Below are 21,347 nucleotides of genomic sequence, written 5' to 3'. Positions count from 1 at the left end.
GGCCCCTCCCCGGGCCCCCTCCTGGGGGGCGGGGGGGGCACCTCCTGCAGGAGCTGCAGGACCCACGACCGCAGCACAGAGTTCAGGGAAGGATACGAGGCCCGGCTGTGCACTGGCGCTTCGGCATCTGGCGATCTGCTTAAAAGTCGCTTCACAAACTCTCCAAGTTTGGGGTAAATATTTATTCCCTCTCGACTTCCTCCCGCCCATTTCCCCCTCTGCAACTCCAGGAGTAAGTGCCCCCCGCGGAGCGGCCCCTGCCCACTGCGCTCTGCAGAAGCGCGGCCTGGCGAACCGCCGGGACCCGGCCACCGCGCCCCGCGCCCCCGCGCGCCCTCCCTGCGGCTCCTCACGCCTTTTAGTGCTTTTGTTTCCTATTTGCTTTTCTTTCTCTGTTCTTTTCTGCGCTGTCCCTGGAAAGGGAAAGAAATCAAAGCCTCCCAACGCCTGCCCCGACGGCCCAACTTTCACTTTGCCCCTCGGCATCCGAGGCCGCGCGGGCGGCGTGGGGACCCGGGTCCCCGCCCGAGGGGGGCGCCGCGGGGCGCGGGGGGCGCGGGGGCCGCGGGGGGCCGCCGCCGCCGCAAACTTCGTCCCCCTGCGGGACGGGAGGTCCTCGGGTCCGCGTGGGGCGCGCCGCCGCGGGCCGCCTCGGGCACTGGGCACCGGGCGCCCCGAGGAGGAGGAGGAGGAGGAGGAGGAGGAGGAGGGGGGGGGGGGAGGGGGAAGAGGGGGGGAGGGCTCGCTCCGCCGCCGCCCGGGGGCCTCTCCCGCTGCGGGCGCCCTCTGACAGCCGCGCGCACCTCCTCCCGCCCCCCGCGCCCGGGGACCCCCTCTGCTCCCGCGGGGCGGGCGCGGCCGCAGGAGCCGGCTGCCGGGTGCCCGGCCCGCGAGACAAAGAACTTCGGGCGGGACGTACCTGCGGCGGCGGCGGCGGCGGCGGCGGCTGTCAAGTCCCCGAACTTCCCATAGACCCGCGCCCCGGGCGCGGGGCGGGCGGCTCCGGGCTCCGCGCGGCCGCGGGCGGCTCGGGCTACGGCGAGCGGCGGGCCCGGGCGCGGGGTGCGCCCTCGGCGGGCATGGTGCGGCGCGGGCGGGCGGCCGCGGGGCGCGCGGGGCGGGCGGGCCGGGCCGGCGGGGCTGCGCGAGGGCGAGTGTGCGAGCGCGCCGGGGCCGGTGGCGCTGCCCCTGCCCGCTCCCGCCCGCTCGTGCAGCTCCGGCATCGGTTTCAGGGATCGTGTAATCCGATCCCTTCTGACTCACAGGCCCTGAGTGACAGTTGTGATTCGGTCCACCCGCGGGGGGGGGGGGGGGGCGGGGAGCGCGCCAGCCAGCCCCCGCCGCGGTCCCCTCCCGGCGTCCAATCCCCTCTCGGGATCCGGGTCCCATCCCGGCCGCGCCGCCCGCCCCGACCCCGCGCCGGGCGCTACTCACGGGCTGGAAAGTTGTCCCCCGGCTGCGCTCCCCTCCCTGGCGCTCCCTCCTTCCCTCTGCTCCTCCGCTTCTCCTCCTCCTCCTCCTCCTCCTCCCCGCGCTCCTCCTCCCCCGAGTTTTAGCAGAAGTTGCCGGACTCTCCCCCGCGCGCCCTCCTCCTCCCCCTCCTCCTCCTCCCCCTCCCCCTCCTCCTCCCCCGCCCCGTCCCTCCTCCCGCGGCCACTCGCCGGCGCGGTGGGGACGCGCGGAGCAGCAGGACGCCCGCCGCCGCGGGGGGCGAAGTCGGGAAAACTTGCCGCGCCGCTCGCCTTACTTTTGCTTCCTCGCTCCTTCCAGGCCGCGCCGGGGCCCGCGCCGCCCCGCCCGCCGGGTCCCCGCGCCCGGGAGCCGGTCCCAGGCGCGCCGCGGGCGGCGAGGAGGCGGCGAGGGGGCGGCGCGCCGCAGGCCGGGGTCGGGGGGCTGGGGAGCCCGGGCGCCCCGGGCCACGCGCGCGCCTCCCCGCCCGCCTCCCCGCCTCCCCCGCCTCCCCCGCCCCGCCCGGGTCCTCGCTCGGACCCCGTCCTGCCCGCTCCTCCCCTTCCCCCGCCTTGACCCCGCGCCCGCTCGGCGCGCCGAGGCCCCACCCACCCGGCGAGGGGAAGGGGGCCCGGGCGTGATGTCACCGCCGCGCTCCCCGCGCCCCGCCCGCGCCCCGCCCGCGCCCCTGGCTCCCCTCTCGGGGCGCGAGGCCTCCCGGGAGGTCGCACCCCTCGGGGCGCCTCCCCCTGCCCCCCACGTTTCCCGGGGCCGCCCCTGCAGCGCGCCTGCTCGCCGGGGGATGCTCTGGGAAGTCCAGGCTTTGCCTCTGCGCACCCACGGCCCAGCCCGCGGTCCCCGAGGGCCACTCGGGAAAGGACACAGAGACCCCGTGGCCTGCAGCCGGGGCCACAACGCGGTGCCTTCCCCTGAGCCTCGCGGTGTCTGCGTCCCGGATTTACTCGCGGCGGCCCGAGCTGCTGGAAATCAGCTTCTCTCCTTCCCCAACCGGGCAGGCCGCGGTGATGCCCCGTCCCCTTTGAACGCACCCAGCCTGGACCTGTGGCGGGAGAGAAGGGACTGGGAGGGTGGTAGTGGGGGGGGCGGTGGAGTGGTGGCGGTGCTGGTGGCAGAGACAGATGAAAAAAAGGAAGGCAGAACCCTGTGGCATTCCCGAATCCATTCTTCCTGGGGTAAGGGAGAGCCTGAGCCACCCACCAGCCGCCAGCCGTGCAGGGAGCTGAGGGTGCACTTGTATTGACTCGCTGAGCTTCTTGACTGAAGGAAGAACGTGGGTGGATGAATGATTAGCTATTATGATGTGAAGAGCATTTTGAGATTCAGATGCTTCACTGGAGGTTTTTTTTTTTTCTTTTCTTTTCTTTTTTTTTAAGGAAAGTGATGGTGGTATTCACTATTTGTTTCCTGGGACTTGTTGCTTATCTCAAAGACACGAGGGAAGCAGACCCTGACTTCAGCTTTTCTGGTGGGAGCTGGAGGTAGAGTGGGTCTGAAGGTCCTTTTTAGCCATTTAAGATTTCTCTCTCTCTCTCTCTCTCTCTCTCTCTCTCTACCTTAGCACTAAGTAAGTAAATCAATAAGCCGCCACCTACTCCTCCCACGGAGCAGGGCTCTCAGGATACCTGGGTGGTGGTCCCGGCTTCCCCTCACTAACTGGCCTCAGGCCCAGGCCCCCAGGCCGGGGAGCATTCTCTGAGCCTCTGTGGGCTCCGAGTCCATCTGTGGGTTGATGATAGGAAAACCGGGCCACTTACCTCCCAGGATGTGTGTGGGTTTGCAATGAGATAATGCATGTGAAAGTATAAAGGGACACAAATGTGTAAGAAGTATTATGGTCCTTTTGCAATTGCAGAGGACTGCAAGCCACTCTTTCCCATATATACTCCTCCAGCATCAGTCACAATTTTTTTTTTTTTTTTTTTGGTATTCAAGTACTGCCTATGCCTCAATGACATGAATGCAAATAATAAAACCCGATAGCCTCTTCTGTTCACCCACTGGCAAAAAATAAATAAAAAGAAGAGAGACAGCCAATAAATCAACAACTTGAATAAACTAGAGATTTTGACTTTTACTTAACACAGTCTTCTAGCACATTTTGGATCATGAAGATCTCGATTCTCGGTCTTTTCAAAGACAAGAACAAAGGAAAGGCAGCTCTTCTTTCCTCTTAGGCCCATCAGAACAGTGAAGAGCAAAAGGGAAAGAAGATGCTGGCGTCTCCTGCGGGTCCCCGCTTCTTCACCTGAGATTCTTGGTGGAGACACTACTCTGCTGTCGCGGTGGCATTTTGCAAAATGGTGGGGCAAAGAAAACAGAAGACAAACGTGGTTTGCCTTCCTGTGAGTTAAATAATGCCATAATGCTGTGACTCTCTATTTTAACACCAGAACTTTTTCCAGATGACATCTTTTATGGAATCCTAAGGTATAAAAAAAAAAAAAAAAAAGTGGGGGGTAACTCCCACTGTATTTGGGATGATGGGGTCTCAGAGCCCAGCCCTTTCTCTTGTCACCCACCCCTTTTCTGCAGTGGCCCCTAAGACATCTTGAAAATCCCCAAGTCATGCTGGAAACATTGGAACCTCTCTTGTAATGATAAACAGGCACTTACAGATGTCCTGGGCTCTGAGGTTGTCCTTCCTCCATGTCTAAAATTCCACCGTTATACATTCATTTATTGCTATGTCTCATCAGTTCTCTTTTCAAATGCAAATATCCTAGGAAATTTTAATATAGTGAGTCCTCAAAATGATTAAGCATATAAGACAGATTTTTTTTTCCTCCTTCTTCTTTGCAAAAATGGGATGAAAGAGGAGACTTGAAGATCTCTGTATTAGTGTCCTGGGGCTGCCGTAACAAACTACCACAACGTGGGTGGCTTACAACAAGGAGGATCTATCGTCTTACGGTTCTGGAGGCTAGAGGTCCAAAATCAAAGTCTCAGCAGGGCCTTTGCTCCCTCTGAACGCTCTAGAGAAAGATCCCTCCTTGCCTTTTCCTGGCTTCTGGTGGTGTCTGTCGATGCCCGGCGTTCCTTGGCTTGCAGCGGCTTCACTCAACTCCTGCCTCCCTCGTCATATGGCATGTTCCCTGGGTCTGTCTCCCCTCTTCCCGAGGACGTCAGTCGTACAGGATTATGTATGACCTCATCCTGCCCTAGTACCTCTGCAACCACCCCCTTTCCACACCAGATCACACTTGGCCATTCTGGGAGTTAGAACTGCACCGTATCTTTTTCTGGAGGGACTCGACGCACCCCACCGCGACATTGGAAGAGATGAAGGATCCGCAGTGGAGAGGACAAAGGGTGAGCCCGAGAACCAGCTCTCCGTGCTCCCCTGCATTCCTTTGCCCTGTCATGTGGGCGCTGCACAACTTCCATTCTCGCCCGTTCTTACCCCTGCAGCTTTTCCATCTCCTTGCAGTGGCCCCCGTTGAATTGTTGAGAAATCCCAAGGGGATATTTCATGGACAACTCCTTGCTGTTAAGTAGTGACAGGATTCCCTCTCACACTGGCTGAGGTTAATCTAAAGGAGAGGAGAGGGCAGGTATTTCCTGAAAAGTCCCTATGTGTGTAGGTAGGCTTCAGGCAACGTGGGATCCAGGGGCTCCAACCATGTCTGCTGAATTCTATTTGTGTTTTTCAGCTAGGCCTTACTCACGCCTCCTACACGCTGTCTTTGGGCAACCAAGGAGGTGGCTGGAGGCAGCTGCATTTTACATAGTCAGTCTTACTGTTTGCACTCCCAGAGAATAATAAGCACCTGGCCCAAGGGGACACACTATTCCTCTCAGTCAGGCAAGAGCGATGGTTGCCTGCCAGGTGATGATGAGGAACACTTAGGCTGCATAAACCCCACCGTGGGGACTGCCACTTTTTTCCTCTCTCGTGCTGGTCTCCTCCCGTAAATGCACCTTCGCGTCACTTGCCCGCCATCGCCATCGGGCTGCCTGCTGGGCGGTGGTGCCTCCCATGCTCCATGTTCTCGGGCATCCTCAGTACCCTGAATTCCCGTTCATCCCACATCTGTGGGGCGAGACAGATTCTTTCAGTCTTTGGAATTATACTTGATCACAAGGCTCTGAATATGCTGTTCCTGATGTATGACTCTCTCACCAATTTTCTTTTTGAAAATAGCTCAGAAGTGCTTAGAACCTTTTTTTTCTCTCGGGGACTAACACCTCTTTCATGTCCCTAAACTGAAGATCCCGAAGGCTCTCCTGATGCAGATAGAAACACTCACGCACAGCCAGGTGAATACCCACCTACCCACCCACCAGTGAGACTCTACAAGCCTCTCGGCTGCACGCTGTCTTCATTTACGGGGGCTTATTGCCCAGGAGGCTCCAGGGTGTGGCATGCACATCGACTGCTTGCACGTAACATCACTCGCCTACCCGACCTCTAGCCTTGCAAACCTCTCTGAATTACAGGGGAAGAACACGGCTTAACACTGAAACTAGGACTCCGAGTGTCTCTAACCGGTCATCTCCGAAGTGTGTACGTATCAGGTAAGACACTCTTCCCTAGAGATTCTCAACGCCTTGAAAAATGGTGGGAGTTCAAATACTGTCTTGCCTACATTCGAGAACCAAATTCCAGAACAAAAATAAGGTTTCCTAAGTCTGTTCTCATTCCCCTATCCGACCTGCTCCCTAAGCGAGGGCAGCTAGAGAAGGCGGCCCCCTCTCTCCCTGGCCAGAAAGCCTGGGCTCCCAGCGCTGTCTCATCAAGGTCATTACAAGGAGAGGGGAACTCGGTGGGAGGCACACAAGGAGACAGCGAGAACCAAGGTTCCAGACCCCAGTGTCACCCCCCCCCCATTACATTCTCTGCAGCCCACCCTCCCTCCTCTGACCTCCTAATTTCCTAAAGTGCTCTCTTCTGGACTCACTCCCAGGGCCATGACAAATGATTCCTAGACCGAGCTGATTTGACTTCCTGAGGGCAACACTTGGCCCAGGTCGGTTTCCTGCTGCCCTCTCTCGTTTCCTGGCGTGGTGGTTCTGCGGGCGCTGCACCCACCAGCCAGGGTGCGTGCAGGGAAAGCCCCCGGGGGGGCCGGCCAATCCTCAGCCACGCAGAAGTCTCGGGAGTGCCCCTGGGAAGAAACACTCCCTGAGAGGGATCCGCGTGACCCCACGTGAGCTTCCCCACGCTGACTGGCTGGTTGCCAGCCGGGGCGTATGCATCACACAGGTGCCCTTCCCAGGGTCTCTCACTCAGCACCCCTGTAATTTATTCTTCCATCTTCCTGGAACACTGGGATTATAAATGTAACCCAGATGTCAGCTGTGTCCCTCTTCACCTTGGAGATGTAGCTGTAATTGGCTTGGACCTCAGCCAGTCCCACGGGTTGGGAAGACCTCAACCCCTCCCTCTGGACTTCTGCAAAGTTCAGAGCCCCACAGGACAAGTTCCCAATCCACAGGAAATCCACCCACAGCGGGCATGGGGCCAGTCTGGTAGATTTTACTGATGATTTGGGTCGCTTCGGTGGATTTTCTCCACCGAATAAAATAAGTTTCTTCCCGTGTCTCAAACAAAGCAGTCTAGTGAGCCGCATCTGTTTCTGGAGAGCTCACCTTCTCTTCCGAGGAGCTCGTTCATGGGACACGCTGGTTGACCTCTCCAGTGTCCCTCTGCCCGGGTCCGCTCACCACCTTTGGGATCATCTCGCGTCCACCTGGCAGCAAGGTCCAGGCCTTCTCTGAGCCTCCTGAAAGGTCAAGCACTGGCCTGTGGGACAGATGTTGTCTGCTGATGCCTGTTATTTGAGGTGCGGGAGTAAATTTGGTCCTGTCCTCTTCCTTTTGCTGTGGTCTCCACCACTCCCATACTTGGGGCTGGACTCATTGACATGATCTGTCTCCCGCCTGGAAACTTTTGAGGTGGCGTGGTTTTGCCCTAAACAATCCACCCACACAAACTGTGGGTTTTATCCTGTGTCTTTTCATTAAACAGGCTGTAAAGGAGAGGATGTAATCTCAAACGCATCACAGCAACTAGCTCCAATATTTCCCACCAGAATTTCTGTCTCCGTCTGTCTCTGGCCATGCCCCACTGCATTATTTTAATTTACTCTGCTCTTCTGTTCAGTGCCCAGCCTCACAGATTCCCCTTTCCTCAGGCAGAGCAATTCACTCCTGCCCCTCTCTGCTGGGTGTTCGAGAGACTCCCATGTACAGCAAAACAGGAGCCCTCCCATCGACAGGATCCACCTTCCTTAAAAAGTGGTTTAGAGCATCTTGTTGAAGCTCGTCTTGTCTTCTGGGCCCCACTCCCTGGCCTTCTACACACTGCACCCAACAACTCATCGGTATATTTTTTCCAAACAAGGTATGAAGAATTCCTCTAAGGAATTCCAGTGAACAAAACTTCCTGTATGTGCTACATAAGAAACTGGGAGAAGAGAGGCCACGTTTCTGGGAACACGATGAGGAGTTCAGATAGTTTACGAAAAGTCGAGAAGCAGTGGTCATGTACTTGGGAATCGTGATGCTCGTGGGAAGAGGCACCTCTCCAACATCGATAGGTGTGGGGTTAAGAGAAGGGGCTCTGAGATCACAGCGAGAGGCTAACATGAGTGGCGAGGGGCAACCAAGGAGTCCCACCCCAAAAGCTGCAGCATGGGACCCGTGGGACTGGTAGTGCCGGGCATCTGGTGGCCAGGGGAGAATGTGAACCATCACCGCAGAGAACGTGGGACCTCAGAGAACGAAGCAAGGGAAATGAAGGACACAGGAGCTCCTGCTGCATCATCCAGTAGAGCCAGTGATTATTTTTATATCTTTGTTATTGTAAGAGCCCTTCCGCGGCCCTTTTAGGATCCAGGCTGGCTGAGGAGGGAAGCCCGAGTTATACACACAAGGCGAAAGGCAAGCATTCTCGATCTCTCTCTCCTCATCTGTCTGTCCGTCTTGTATAGCACATGGTTCTGCTTTTGATGCTGATGGCTGTCGTCTCACTTCTTTGGGGTTTTAATACTAATCAGAAGCATTACAAGAGAGAACAGACCTAGATTTTAATCAGTTCTCCACCACTACCGTCTCTGTAGCTTTGCCAACCTGATTCACTCAGTTTGCCCATCTGTAAATTGGAAATAATGATATCCATCTCACAGAGTTCTTGGGGGAAGGAAAGTAAACGGTGTGTGGAAAGGGATGGGCCTCTGTTCTGTCTGGGAGACGCCACGAAAAGCAAATTTCCTCTTCCTCCGACTTTTTATGCCAGCCGAGCCCGAGGTTACCGGTTATAGCCTTTTCATGCTCGATAAGGAAGACATTGGAGATGTGAGGGTTTAAGTGTCTGTTCTCCTTCACCTATGAAAGTGGGACTTGTTGTGAATAGTTTCTCTACTGGAGTATACAAAGTCACAGAACTATTTCAAGAGTCTATTACTCACCAAGAGCTCTCCGGAGAAGCATTCCTTCAAAGAAACAACCTGCCGATTCCAGACAACTTGCTACTCTTCCTGGCTCATGATGTTTTAGAAGTCATTTACCAGTTCATCCTTCTGAAAGAGCAAAGATTCAGAGCTCCTGACCCTTGGGTACTCTGGGTTTTTCTTTTTACAAACCCAGCAACCAGTGTGGCTCTGCAGGATGACAGTGTGCGGACAAGGCTGTGTGAAAAGAAGGAGGTTTCCTTCCTAGTCCAGACTGCCCACACCTGGGAAGCCTTAGATCAATTCTTCATCCAGTCATTGATTCATTCAACAAACATGCATGGAGTGCGAAACGTGTGACCAGCTGCACAAGCCGTCGGGCATATGGTGGTGAGCCAGTAACTACATCCCTTGCCCTCACGGAGCCTAGAACCTAGTGGGGGAGGCAAACACGAGCACACACACACACACGGTGTGGTGAGCAAGATAAAGAACCTGGATATCAAGATATCAAGATGAGTACCTTCTATGAGGGGGGTAGCCCCGGGGGGACCTCTACGAGGAGGTGTTCACCCCACAGCCTTAAGTGATATCAAAAAGGGTTTCAAGATCCTTGTTTAAAAGGCATGTTGTTATAATGGAAGTGTCAGGATATGCTTACTTGATAATTTTACTCCTCCTTAAATTAAGAACCGCACATGGCACTTATTTTTCTTTCCTTAACACTTCACGTCGTATTTGAAAGGATCGATTCTACATGGGGCTTCAGCTCCCAAGACACTGTCTGGAGAAAGCTTGCTCCACTTACTTGCCATGTGAAATGCCACATGCGAAATATTCATTCGGCCCATTCTTAAGCCTACAAAGTTACAGGTGGTGTCTATCTGTGGAGCCTATTTCAGAGCGAGGCTTGCCAAGGAGCACACTTGTATGAAGGCAGGACGTAAAATCAAAGTTGAGTCTAAAATACCAGTGCATCACGGCCTTGTGTGCTTGTTAACTTGAATTAACAGCGCCTGAACAACTGCAGTCAGATTTCACCTACTCATGCAAAATGAAGTGGAGACGTGAGTAAATTTTCTTTATGTGGGCCAGTCAATTAAGGCAAAAAGTGGTTAGTTAGCCTAGATTATCCAGATTCTGCTCTTATCAGGAGGCTGCATCAGAAACGCAGAATGAAACACCTCTCTTTTCAAAAATGTCAAATAATCACGGTGCCGATTGGAAAGGTGCTGGGTAGATAGCCATCAAGGTTAAAGTCTCCCAAAGAAGGAGCCAGGCTGTGAAGAATCCATTCAAGCTTGCCCAAATAAAAGGGACTCAGGCAGTAATTAAATTCCTGCATATTTCTTAAACCCAAAGAGAGGGCATTCAGCTTGGACAAGGCACCTTTCACAATAGAGCTTCTGTTAAGGACAAGGTTTTAGGGGTTTTAGAGACTTTTTTCCTTTTTGTATTGCCAATTATACCATGCCCAGATACCTATGTTTCCCAAGGGAAATGATTCCTATCCCAGAATCATAACCTTCAGCTCCAGTTTGTTTGCCAGGAGCCCTCACATAAGGGTCTACTGGTTTATGGTGCATTGGGCTTTCCCATTCTTATCTTATTTCTGGAAGATCCTAGTTATGGAAGTAATGGAAGTAGTCCATCCACTTGCTATCAAGTCAATATGGAAGCTCCATTACCCTTAAAATTCAGCTCAGTGTTGGTGACAAAGCCTGGGCTCAAAGAACCTTGGTAAATTCTACTTCTGCGTCTTCTTGGCCATATGTTTTTGGGCAAGCTACTCAAGTGCCCTGAGCTGCGGTTTCCTCCTAGGTAAAATGGAATCCTAAGACCTACTCGATAAGATGATTTAAAGAATGAAATGAAATAATACATAGATATTCAAACTTTATTTTTCCCACTTAACTTAAAGATGCTTAGAGTAGTTCCAGGGTAGGATCTCCATATACCTTTGTTAAATGAATGAAATAGGTGATGATGAGAGAGAGAGTGAGAGAGAACTCCATGAAGGAGAGAAAGACCACATGGAATGAAGCTGGATAGTGTCCTGCTCCAGTAGGGACTGCAGGGCTTGTGTGGCATACAGGTCATGGAGATTTGAAAGAAGCACTCTCAGCTCCAGAGTCGGTGGAAAGAGGTTGGGCAGAGGGCCATCGGAGGCAACAAAAACCACAGCCTCTGGAGCGCGGCCCCTCCCATCGCCCTCCGTGCCATCCTCATCGATTTCCACCTTGTGCAGTTCTACAGTTGCCATTCGAAGCCATGGGGCATGGGTCTAATGAAACCTGACCCCTGGGACCCATGTGTCCATCTGGGCCTGAGGTAGAGGGGCTACACCATACTCTTAACAGGGGAATGGCCAGTCATGCTGTCAGGCTGAGACATCAGTCTACCCCTGGCATCATCACTGGGTTCAAGCACACCCACCTCCTAGCCCCAAACACTGCTTTGTAGCCTCTCTGATTCTGTCCCCCAACTTATCTCCATATGTAGGCATGGTCTAGGGGGAATCACTCATGTGTGAGTTTTTTGGTCTCTATTTATGTATTTATTAGCAACTGCACACTTTCTGATGGACCTGGCTGTCTCTGAGCACTAGTATGTGGCCTCCTCACAGGGAAAGAGAAACGCCTGTACCTTATCAAGGAGTCACGCTGATTTTAAGAGAGCAGACTGTAGATATGGTAAAAAAAATATCACTATACTGGACCTATGACTCTTTTTTTTAAAAAAAGATTTTATTTATTTATTCATGATAGTCACACACACAGAGAGAGAGAGAGAGAGAGAGGCAGAGACATAGGCAGAGGGAGAAGCAGGCTCCATGCAGGGAGCCCGACGTGGGATTCGATCCCGGGTCTCCAGGATCGTGCCCTGGGCCAAAGGCAGGCGCTAAACCGCTGCGCCACCCAGGGATCCCTGGACCTATGACTCTTGTACTCAGGGGAATTCTCAATGCTATGCTTTCCTCCCTAAATAATATCTTTATGAAGGCCCTGAAACCAGCTGTTATCTTCTACAGTTGATACATTTTTAGTCCTTTGGGAGTTAAAGGCTCATTGATGATGTGTCTTTTTTTTCTTTTTTTTAAGATTTTATTTATTTATCCACAAAAGATACACAGAGAGAGGCGGAGACATAGGCAGAGGGAGAGGCAGGCTCCCTGTGGGGAGCCCGACGCAGGATTTGATCCCGGGACCCTGGGATCACATCCTGAACCAAGCCAGATGCTCAACCACTGAGCCCACCCAGGTGTCCCTCTTTTTTTTTTTTTTTTTTTTTAAGAGATACTACCCTTTCTGCTGAGACTATCTGGCAAAAGTTTATCCCTGATATCTTCTGAGAATGGGTTTGCAAGCACTCATCTTATATGTGTCAACACCCCAAGCAAGCTGGCCTGTAGTCACAGAACTCTGAACACGGTAGCTCTTGCTGTGGCCTCTCAAATATCTGAAGTTCCTGGGTCTCTCTTTATTTGCAGATCACAGAAACCAATGGTTTAAGTCAGAAAGAGTAAGCCATTAGAAAGATAATACGAGAGTAAGCTTCAGGAGGGGAGAATGCACATGACCTTCAGAGTGTCACTCTTGAGACTCTCTCTTCATCCCTTAGCTTTAGCTTTCTGTGTGCCTTGACTGGAGTGTCTTGCTGAGTACCGTGTCTCTCCAACCACACCTGACCTCAGATGGGAAGAAAATTCACCTCTTATGGCTCCAGATCCTGGAGAGGGAATGACTCTCTACACCTGATTCTTTTCAAAAATCCCGTGAGATAAATGCAGTACAGCTAGATGCAGGTATTAGGACTTGTTGGTTGGTTTGATTTGTAGCAAGTGAAGGGGGAGTGTTATGGTAACTCCTGCACTCTCGTGTTGGTGAAAAGATGGTGACACCAACCTAATGTAGAGTACAGGACTCTCCATACAGGAAGAGCATGTGGTAGTAGAGGGGAAGGGTGTTATGGGAAGCAGGTCGGGGAGAATTAGGTACCATTTGGATATTTCCAGTTTGACGTCTATGTGATAATAAAAGAAATATTTTTAAGATACTAGATGTATAGGGATCCCTGGTGGCTCAGCGGTTTAGTGCCTGCCTTTGGCTCAGGGTGTGATCCTGGAGTCCCGGGATCGAGTCCCACATCGGGCTCCCTGCATGGAGCCTGTTTCTCCCTCTGCCTGTGTCTCTGCTGCTGCTGCTCTCTCTCTCTGTGTGTCTCATGAATAGATAAATAAAATATTGGAAAAAAAAGATACTAGATGTATAAACATGGAATTGGGTCTAGGTGCAGGGACAAGTTTGAGCTGGAGATAAAGACTTGAGAATCCTAAATACATAAGGAAAACTATGGGGAAAAGATGGATTCAGCAGGAAAAGCATAGAGACCCAAGGAAGACAATGTAATATAACCCAGGGCAAGGACAACACTGAGTGCCGACCTAATAATGTTGATAGTCCACCCAGGAAAACTGGGAAGAAGAAGCTGGAGTGGTAGGAAGGTAGCCAAGGAAGCAAGGGTTGTTGCAGAATGAAGTGGTCACTGTTCAAATACGGAGGAGGATTAGATGAGGTGGGGATTAAAATGTGGCTAGCAGGGATCCCTGGGTGGCGCAGCGGTTTGGCGCCTGCCTTTGGCCCAGGGCGCGATCCTGGAGACCCGGGATCGAATCCCATGTCGGGCTCCCAGTGCATGGAGCCTGCTTCTCCCTCTGCCTGTGTCTCTGCCTCTCTCTCTCTCTCTCTCTGTGTGTGTGTGACTATCATAAATAAATAAAAATTAAAAAAAAATAAAATAAAATGTGGCTAGCGGATTTGGCAATTTGGTTTCCTGGGTAAACATTTATAGAACATCTAGTAGGTGCCAGGCACTGTTCTAGATGCTGAGGAGAAGGCAAGGAAGGCAGGAGCTAAACGTGGGGCCTCTCTAACTTGAATGTGAATCTCACTTGGGGATCTTGGTGCTACGTGTGGTCCGCTCAGTAGCCTGCAGGGGGTCTGGGATCCTGCATTTCTAAGAAGTCCCCAGGTGACACAATGCTGTTAATCTGCAGGCCCCACTTCCATCCTCAAGTTAGACAACATGACCATATAGATCATAATAAGGAGTTGGATTTGATTCTCGGTGAGACAGTGGGAACTACCAGTGTCTTTGAAAAGTAGTTTTAGGGGAACGTGGGACTATAATCGGTTTACACCAGGAAGTCAGAGTGGAGATGAGACACTGATAGGAAGGAGAGTTGGGGTTGAAACACTCACTTTCTGGCAGCTCAGATGGCTGAAGCATCAGCTATAGGTGTACCACTGTGGTCAACCAACCATAGCAAACAGAAGGATTTTCCAGGTAATGTGCCTTCTGCCCCTCAAATATATGTCCCCTCTTCCCATTTTTTCCTGCACAACATGTGCCATTTTTGTGGCATACAATTAGATAAGCAAAGCCAAAACAAATTGTACTTGAACTGCTCACTTAATGACTCACCTGAGAATTTGGATTGTTGACTTCCTAGACCAGTGGCTCATAGGTCAACATATTCATTGATTTAGCTTAAATTATTTGCCTTATGAATTTTGACTGCTTTCTTAAGCTGATTATACAGCGGAAGGCCTAATGTCTGGCTTTCCAAGGCTTGGGTGGGGGGTCTATGTAGTTACTAATGTTATGTTTTGTTTCAAGTGGGGCATTGGCAAGGTGTGTAGAGTGGGAAGTAGAGGGGAGAGGATACCATTGCCAACTGTCTTCTGTGACCACTGAACCGAAATGTGATGTCCCTCCTTCAGCCCCAGCTGCATGGAGCTGGGGGGCGGTTCTGACTTGCATAGATGGTTGCCCTGGACCAACTTGCATAGATGGTTGCCCTGGACCAACTGGTCACCTGGGGACTTCTTGGACAAAAAGTTTCCAGGCTACCTGTTGATCAGGACCTTTAAACCATGACACTGTTCCATTATGGTCCAATGTATTGACAAGCTACAGGTCTCATCCAGTTGCAAACATCTTGACATTTCAGGGAGAACAGAGCAAATACCATTACAGAAAAGGAAGAATGTAAAATAGTGAAATTCTTTTTAGCTGACTGCCAGATTTCTGTCTCTTGTTCCTTTTAAGTTTTTTTTTTTAAGATTTTATTTATTTATTCATGAGAGACACAGACAGAGGGAGAAGCAGGCTCCCCATGGGAGCCCCAGGGGACTCAATACCAGGACCCCAGGATCACGCCCTTAGCTGAAGGCAGATGCTCAACCACTGAGCCACCTGGGTGTCCGCTTTTAATTTTTTTTTTTTGTATATGATCCAGTACTTAATTTTTTGATGGGTTGATGTGAAATACAAAGTATTAGAAAAGGATGAGAAATCATTGGCACTGTGTTGAGCAGGGGCTACTGAACACTTCCACCCATCCCTATAGCTCACTGCGTCCCCAGGGAAGACAGGCATAGCATGTTCTGGTCTGGAGCTCCAGCTCTGGGCAGGCTTCCTGGAGGGGGAGTATCTCTTTCTAGACTGTTTCATAGTCGTGACACACAGTGGCAATGCAGGATAAAATGGGAACTTGTCCTAGATAGAATTACAATTCTGTTTCTGAGTCTTCCTTCCCAATCCACCAATCAGAATAGACCCAGGCTTTGATAGAAATACGTACAACTAAGAAATGCAGTGAGTACTCCGCGTAGTGTTCGGATCCGTATGCCAGCGGATGGGAGACTCTGGAAAAGGGATTGAATATTTTACTTGTCAATTACTACAAGTACGCTCTTTACCTAAAATAAATAAATAAATAAGTGGCCCATTTATAAACCCATAGTTTTCAGTCCTCCTCCAAAGACACCAAATCTCAAACTGGTACTAAACTATAGAACTGTAAAAGTTTCTACAGTGTTTCCCTCAGTGCATCCCTGGAAATCTTCTTGAGAAGCAAATCATCGTAAAGTGGCTCGTATTTTCCTAGAGGGACAGTGGCATAATTGGGACTTGAGATACTGACTAAGCATATGGAGTAAAATAAATCATGAATATGGCCACCAATCTACCATGAATGCAAAGCCATAACTGCTATAAACCCCAGTGATCACTTAACATTTTAAAATTATGTTCTAAGTCACGGAGGCCTCTAATTTTATGGCTGTGAGGGACCTCCGTGGTTATCTTGTCCAGCCCACAATTTGGAGACAAGGAAATTTAAATCAAAGAAGATTAAGTGATTTGCTTAATTTAGTTAGAAGCAGAGCCAGGACCAGGTCCCCGTCTCCCCCCTCCACTTAGTCCTTCCTCCATAATACCCTGCAAATTAAACATGCTAAATACTAATGAGAAAGGAGTAAAAATACGCATAGAGGAGACCGTAGAGTGACTCTATCATCAATGTGACCAAATATTAATATTTTTATTGTAACAAGATGTGAATTTGACATCTAAGTAATAACTCTCTTGTCCTCTTTAGAATTTAGGAGGATATTTTCGGGGACCCGACCCTGCAGTGGTAGCACAAAAGTAGCCAGAGACAACATGCAGAACAATGGGTGGTCTGGTGTTCCACGGACAATGACATTTGAATTTCATACAGTTTTCATGTTTTCTGTGTGCCACAAAATGTTGTTCTTCTTTTGACTTTTTCCCCCCAACCACTTAAAAATATAAAAACTGTTCTTAGCTTCAGCCATACAAAAACAGATGGAGGGAGGGCCAAATCTGGCCTGTCAGTTTGCTAAACTGTCTTAGTGGGAAAAAGGAGTGAGGGGTTCAAGTGAAAAAGACCTAGTTGAAAAAAATATTTGTCATGCCTTGGGGTTGTTGCTTAACTTTCCTCTGTCTTAGTTTGACCATCCGTAAATGGGGGTGATACCAGCTACTTCACAGGAAGGCCGTGAGGACCAAGTGAGTTAACCTACCCAGGGCCCAGTGTGGAGTCAGCAGGGCAGCTGCTGAGTTCATGTTAGTTCCCTTCGCTGCCTTTTGTCTTCCTAACCCCCGTGCAAGGACACACAATGCACACAGTCACACACTCATGCTTTTTATTTCCTAACCCCCGTGCAAATACACACACGTGCATATAAACACACTCACACTTCTTTTTTTTTTTCAAAAAAAGATGGTATTTATTTATTCATGAGAGAATAGAGAGAGGCAGAGACACAGGCAGAGGGAGAAGCAGGCTCCCGGCGGGGAGTCCGATGCGGGACTCGATCCCAGGACCCCGGGATCACACCCTGAGCCAAAGGCAGACGCTCAGCCACTGAACCCCCCCCCCCCCCCCCGCCCAGGCATCCCAAACTCACACCTGTTAGAAGTTCATTTGTTTCCTTCCTCTTCCTTTCGTTCTTCCTTTTCCAAGTTAAGCCACGGCCACGGCACCGAAGCATGTGGAGTTTGCGCCAGCCCCGGTTGCGATGGCTGGAAAATCAGTATTTTCTATCATATGGACCATTTGTTTTCCCTGTGCTATTTTCAACCCTTAAAAGAAAAAGAAGAAACAAACAAAACCCTGGAATCTTTGGGAGTCCTAATGTAGGGAACAACAGAGAGTGGATGTGTGGGGCTCACTGAGGCAAGAACGAGAACGTTGTCACAAACTCATAGTGCATCAAAGTAGATGTACTTCAATTTGTTGATGGAGTCAGAGCCCAGAAGCTTCTGGGGCTGTCAGTCAGGAGTCGTCACAGTGCCGAGAGCTGTGGTCCAGCTCTCGTGGCCCGTTCTCAGACCTTGGCTCAGGGCCCCACTTAACTGGCTTCCAAGCAGCCAGAGAAATCTCACTCGTGACAAATGTGTATACAGTCTGAGGCCTGAGGCTCCCACAGAGCCTACGCCGAAGTGTCCCAACCTTCTTCTGATGCATGGACAGCTCTGGAGCAGATAGGAAGTCACACAAGGGTGACTGGATGGATGTGTAGGAGGGAACGGAATGCCATATTTCTCCATAACGGCAACGGGGAGTTGAGAAAGGTGAGAGCCAGTGGGATAGTGTTATGAATACTTGCCTCTGTAATCGGACTTCCCCCAAACCTGTTAGAAAAGTTGGCAGGGTCTTCCTGTGTTCCTGAGTCACTGCTATGGAAACAGCGGACAGAATGGGGCGCTTCCATTCAGGTATTCATCCATTCATGGCCTGGGTGTGGAGGACCAGGTGCCGAGGCAGGTGCTGGGAATTCATAAGCTGGAGCGACAGTTGCTGCTCTGAAGGACCTTGCTCTTTTTTAAAAATTTTTTTTTATTGGAGTTCAATTTGCCAACATATAGCATAACACCCAGTGCTCCTGCCACCAAGTGCCCCGCTCATTGCCCATCACCCAGTCACCCCAACCCCCCGCCCACTTCCCCTTCCACTACCCCTTGTTCATTTCCCAGGGCTAGGTGTCTCTCATGTTTTGTCACCCTCGCTGATATTTTCACTCATTTTCTCTCCTTTTCCTTTATTCCCTTTCACTAATTTTTATCTTCCCCAAATGAATGAGACCATATAATGTTCGTGAAGGACCTTGCTCTAATGAGGTGGCGGTGGGCAGTAGATAAGGAAGGGAAAGCTTGCACTGTGGGCTCTCTGAGATCCTAAAAGGATCCCCCAACCCTCAGTGTGGTGGACGGGGAAGGGTAGTCAGAGGAAATGACGTGTAAGCTGAGGTCATAAGGTTGAGCACCATCCTGCCAGGCAAAGAGAAGATAAGAAGGAGGAGAAGGAGAGAGAAGCATCGACAGCAACTGACGTTGGTTGGGTGCTTACTATATGCCAGGCACCATTCTGAGGTGTTCCTGTGTGTCACCTCGATTGTGAGGTCGTTCTTATCGTGATGCTCTTCTTACCTGATAAGACAGAGAGGTTAAATAGCCAGGTCAGGGTCCACAGCTCGTAAGTGACAAAGCTGGGATTCAAACCAGGCACTCTGGTTCCAGGGCCTCCACTCTTGACCTCCACACAGAGAAACAGCAAGAGAGAGCATGAGGTGTTCAGAAGCAACTCCAAGTTATCTGCTATGGTTGAACAGGGACACACCTACGAAGTAGACATATCGAAAATTGAAGACTCTTCACTGAGGGCTGAACTGTGTGCAGAGATGAGCTCTCATTCTCATCCTGGTGCACACAGAGAGAGCCAGCTGCAGCAGCTGGATAGAATTTGGGGGCATCTCTGTGACACTTGATGAAAAATTAGTCGCGTTTTCTTTATAGTACATAATTATGACAAAAATAAAATAAAAAGGGGCACCTGGTCGGCTCAGTGGTTGAGCACCTGCCTTCGCTTCAGGTCGTGATCCTGGGGTCCTGGGATCAAATCCTGAGTCAGTGCTCCCTGCAAGGAGCCTGCTTCCCTCTGCCTATGTCTCTGTCTCTCTGTGTCTCTCATGAATAATAAAAAAATATATATCTAAAAGAAAAATAAAAGACATTAAAGAAAATATGAATATAAAATTTCTGTAAAAGTTCCAGGTAATACCTTCCCAGCATTTTTGGAAAAGTTCTTGAGCTTGTTTCCGTCAACAATTTTTTCCAAAAAAAGCATAGGTTTTATGCATCAAATGCCTATCAGGAGCTCCACTCAAGGTTTTTTCCATGTTCATCTCTTCAAAGTCTTGATAATACCATCAACAAGAAACTTAGCTCACACGGGCAGGTCATACAACACTTAACACGTTTTCTTTTACGAACCACTCAAAACTGTACACAAGTTAAAATGATGTGAAAATATCTAAAAGCCCTTCTTGTTTCTCATCGATCAAAGGGGGAAATGAGAATGGATTTGCGAAGCAGTGAAACCGTGTCAAACTGAGCATTTCAAGGTACTGATGAAACTTGCACAGGCAGGAGGCGCAAGTGGTGTCAGGGTGGCCGCCGAGCAGCCCTATGAGCAGCCTAAAGGGATGGTCACGTCAGCCCAACTGGACAGATGTGTTCACTTCCGTGACCCCAGAGTTTCCTGCCCGACCCTCTCTGCCACCTGCCCCTCCACCATGAGCACTTGAGGCCATTCCCCATGCCCCATGCACACCTGCAGCCCTTAGAGCATCTTGCCCCCCGCGCACAGGGGCGCCCCCTGCAGCTGCTGCTGTCGGGGATGCCCAGGGTGGCAGCAGGTGACGGGGTTCAGGTCAGGGCTCTCCACTCCTGCTGTGGGGCCCCGGATGAGGCTGCTCACAGCCTTAGGCCACCAGGCTGGCTTCCCCACGGCCGAACCAATCGATTTCGGGCCGTACATCTGTAACTCATTCGTGGCTCGCGGCCTGGGAAGTTCTGAATTAAACAGTGCTCAGGCATGAAGGCTCTGGAGCCAGACTGCCTCGATCTGAGCCCCAGTTTCTCCTCCTCTCAGCTCTGTGTCTTCTGGGTAAATTAATTAAAATTTTTATTTCCCAGCTTTCTCATGTGTAAGCTCATGGGCTTCATGGAGTTAAGTGACTTCGCACATGAAGTGCTTTCAACCTGCTCTGGGAGGACGCAGAGAGCTCAATAAATGAGCCATGGTTATGACTCTCCAGTCCTTGAGTTGAGCGTCGCCTACGTAGTGATTGAATGTAGCTGTTGGCTTCAGTGTTGAAGGATTTAAGCTCTGAGGCCTTTTCTCTTTCATTAGCAAATAATCACTTAATATTTATTTATTTGCTCATTCATGTAGCAGACCTGGGTATGCCAGTCCTGGACTAAGTGCCCGTGGTTGTGGAGATGACACGTGGTTCCCGCACTCACGGAGCAGACGGTCCAGTAGGGAAGAAAGATGCCACACAACTAAACATGCATATAGAGACTGTCAGGAAAATGTCAAGGGAGAAAACACAAGATGCCAAATGAGAGCTTAATAGGGGGCATCACGTGCCTTAATTCTGCTTGGAGAGCAGTGGAAGGTTTCCCTTCGACCAAGGGACATTTAAGCCGGGACATGCCTGCTGAGTGGGAGTTGGCAATGGTGTGGGCAGGACCAGGGAAGGAATTCTAGGCTAAAGATATCACATCCCCCAGGCTTTCCGGCCATGTCAGAAATAGGGAAACCAATAGGCTGAGCGTCATGAGCATGGGTGGACGGGAGTGGCCAGGAATAGGCTGGATGATACATAATGGTCAGACCTTGCAAGGCCCTACTGGGCCATCTCAGTTGCATTTTAGCATCAGGTTTTGAAGAGTTTTGAGACAGTATAAATATGAGCCAAACCGATAGACTGGAAGGCAATGGGAGCGAGAGCCCATTAGGTGCTATTGGTAGTAACTCGCAGCGAGAGATGGGGGTGGATTAACCCCCTGGGGACGGAGGAGACAGAGTGAAGCAGATGGATGATGGTTTATTTTGCAAGCTGTATTGACAAGATTTGGTTAAAAATGTGGAGGCAAGGTGAGGAAGAGGGAGGAGAGAATTCTGATTCTCGGTTGACTGTCAGGAAGGCAGGTGGACGGTAGTGTCATTTTACTGGGATTTGAGAAGAAAGATAAAGAATTTAATTTCGAACATGTGTTGAGGGACTTGTGAGAAAGCCACATGAAGATGCCTGGATTTGCAGTTGA

General features: G+C 50.9%; 1 long non-coding RNA gene across 2 annotated transcripts; it reads left to right on the top strand.

Moving 5' to 3' along the window:
* The first annotated feature begins 42 nt into the window (after positions 1-42).
* On the top strand, positions 43-9,250 carry LOC129494415 (uncharacterized). Of its 2 annotated transcripts, none has more exons than XR_008661337.1 (3): positions 43-173; positions 5,908-5,985; positions 7,605-9,250. It is a non-coding gene; the product is annotated as an uncharacterized LOC129494415 (long non-coding RNA). The 2 variants fall into 2 exon arrangements; XR_008661338.1 differs by lacking the exon at positions 43-173 and adding an exon at positions 4,545-4,779.
* The last annotated feature ends 12,097 nt before the right edge of the window (positions 9,251-21,347 follow it).

Source organism: Nyctereutes procyonoides, unplaced genomic scaffold, assembly GCF_905146905.1.
Source record: "Nyctereutes procyonoides isolate TBG_1078 unplaced genomic scaffold, NYPRO_anot_genome, whole genome shotgun sequence".
Classification (NCBI taxonomy): domain Eukaryota; kingdom Metazoa; phylum Chordata; class Mammalia; order Carnivora; family Canidae; genus Nyctereutes; species Nyctereutes procyonoides.
This window is presented reverse-complemented; position numbering and strand designations above follow the sequence as displayed.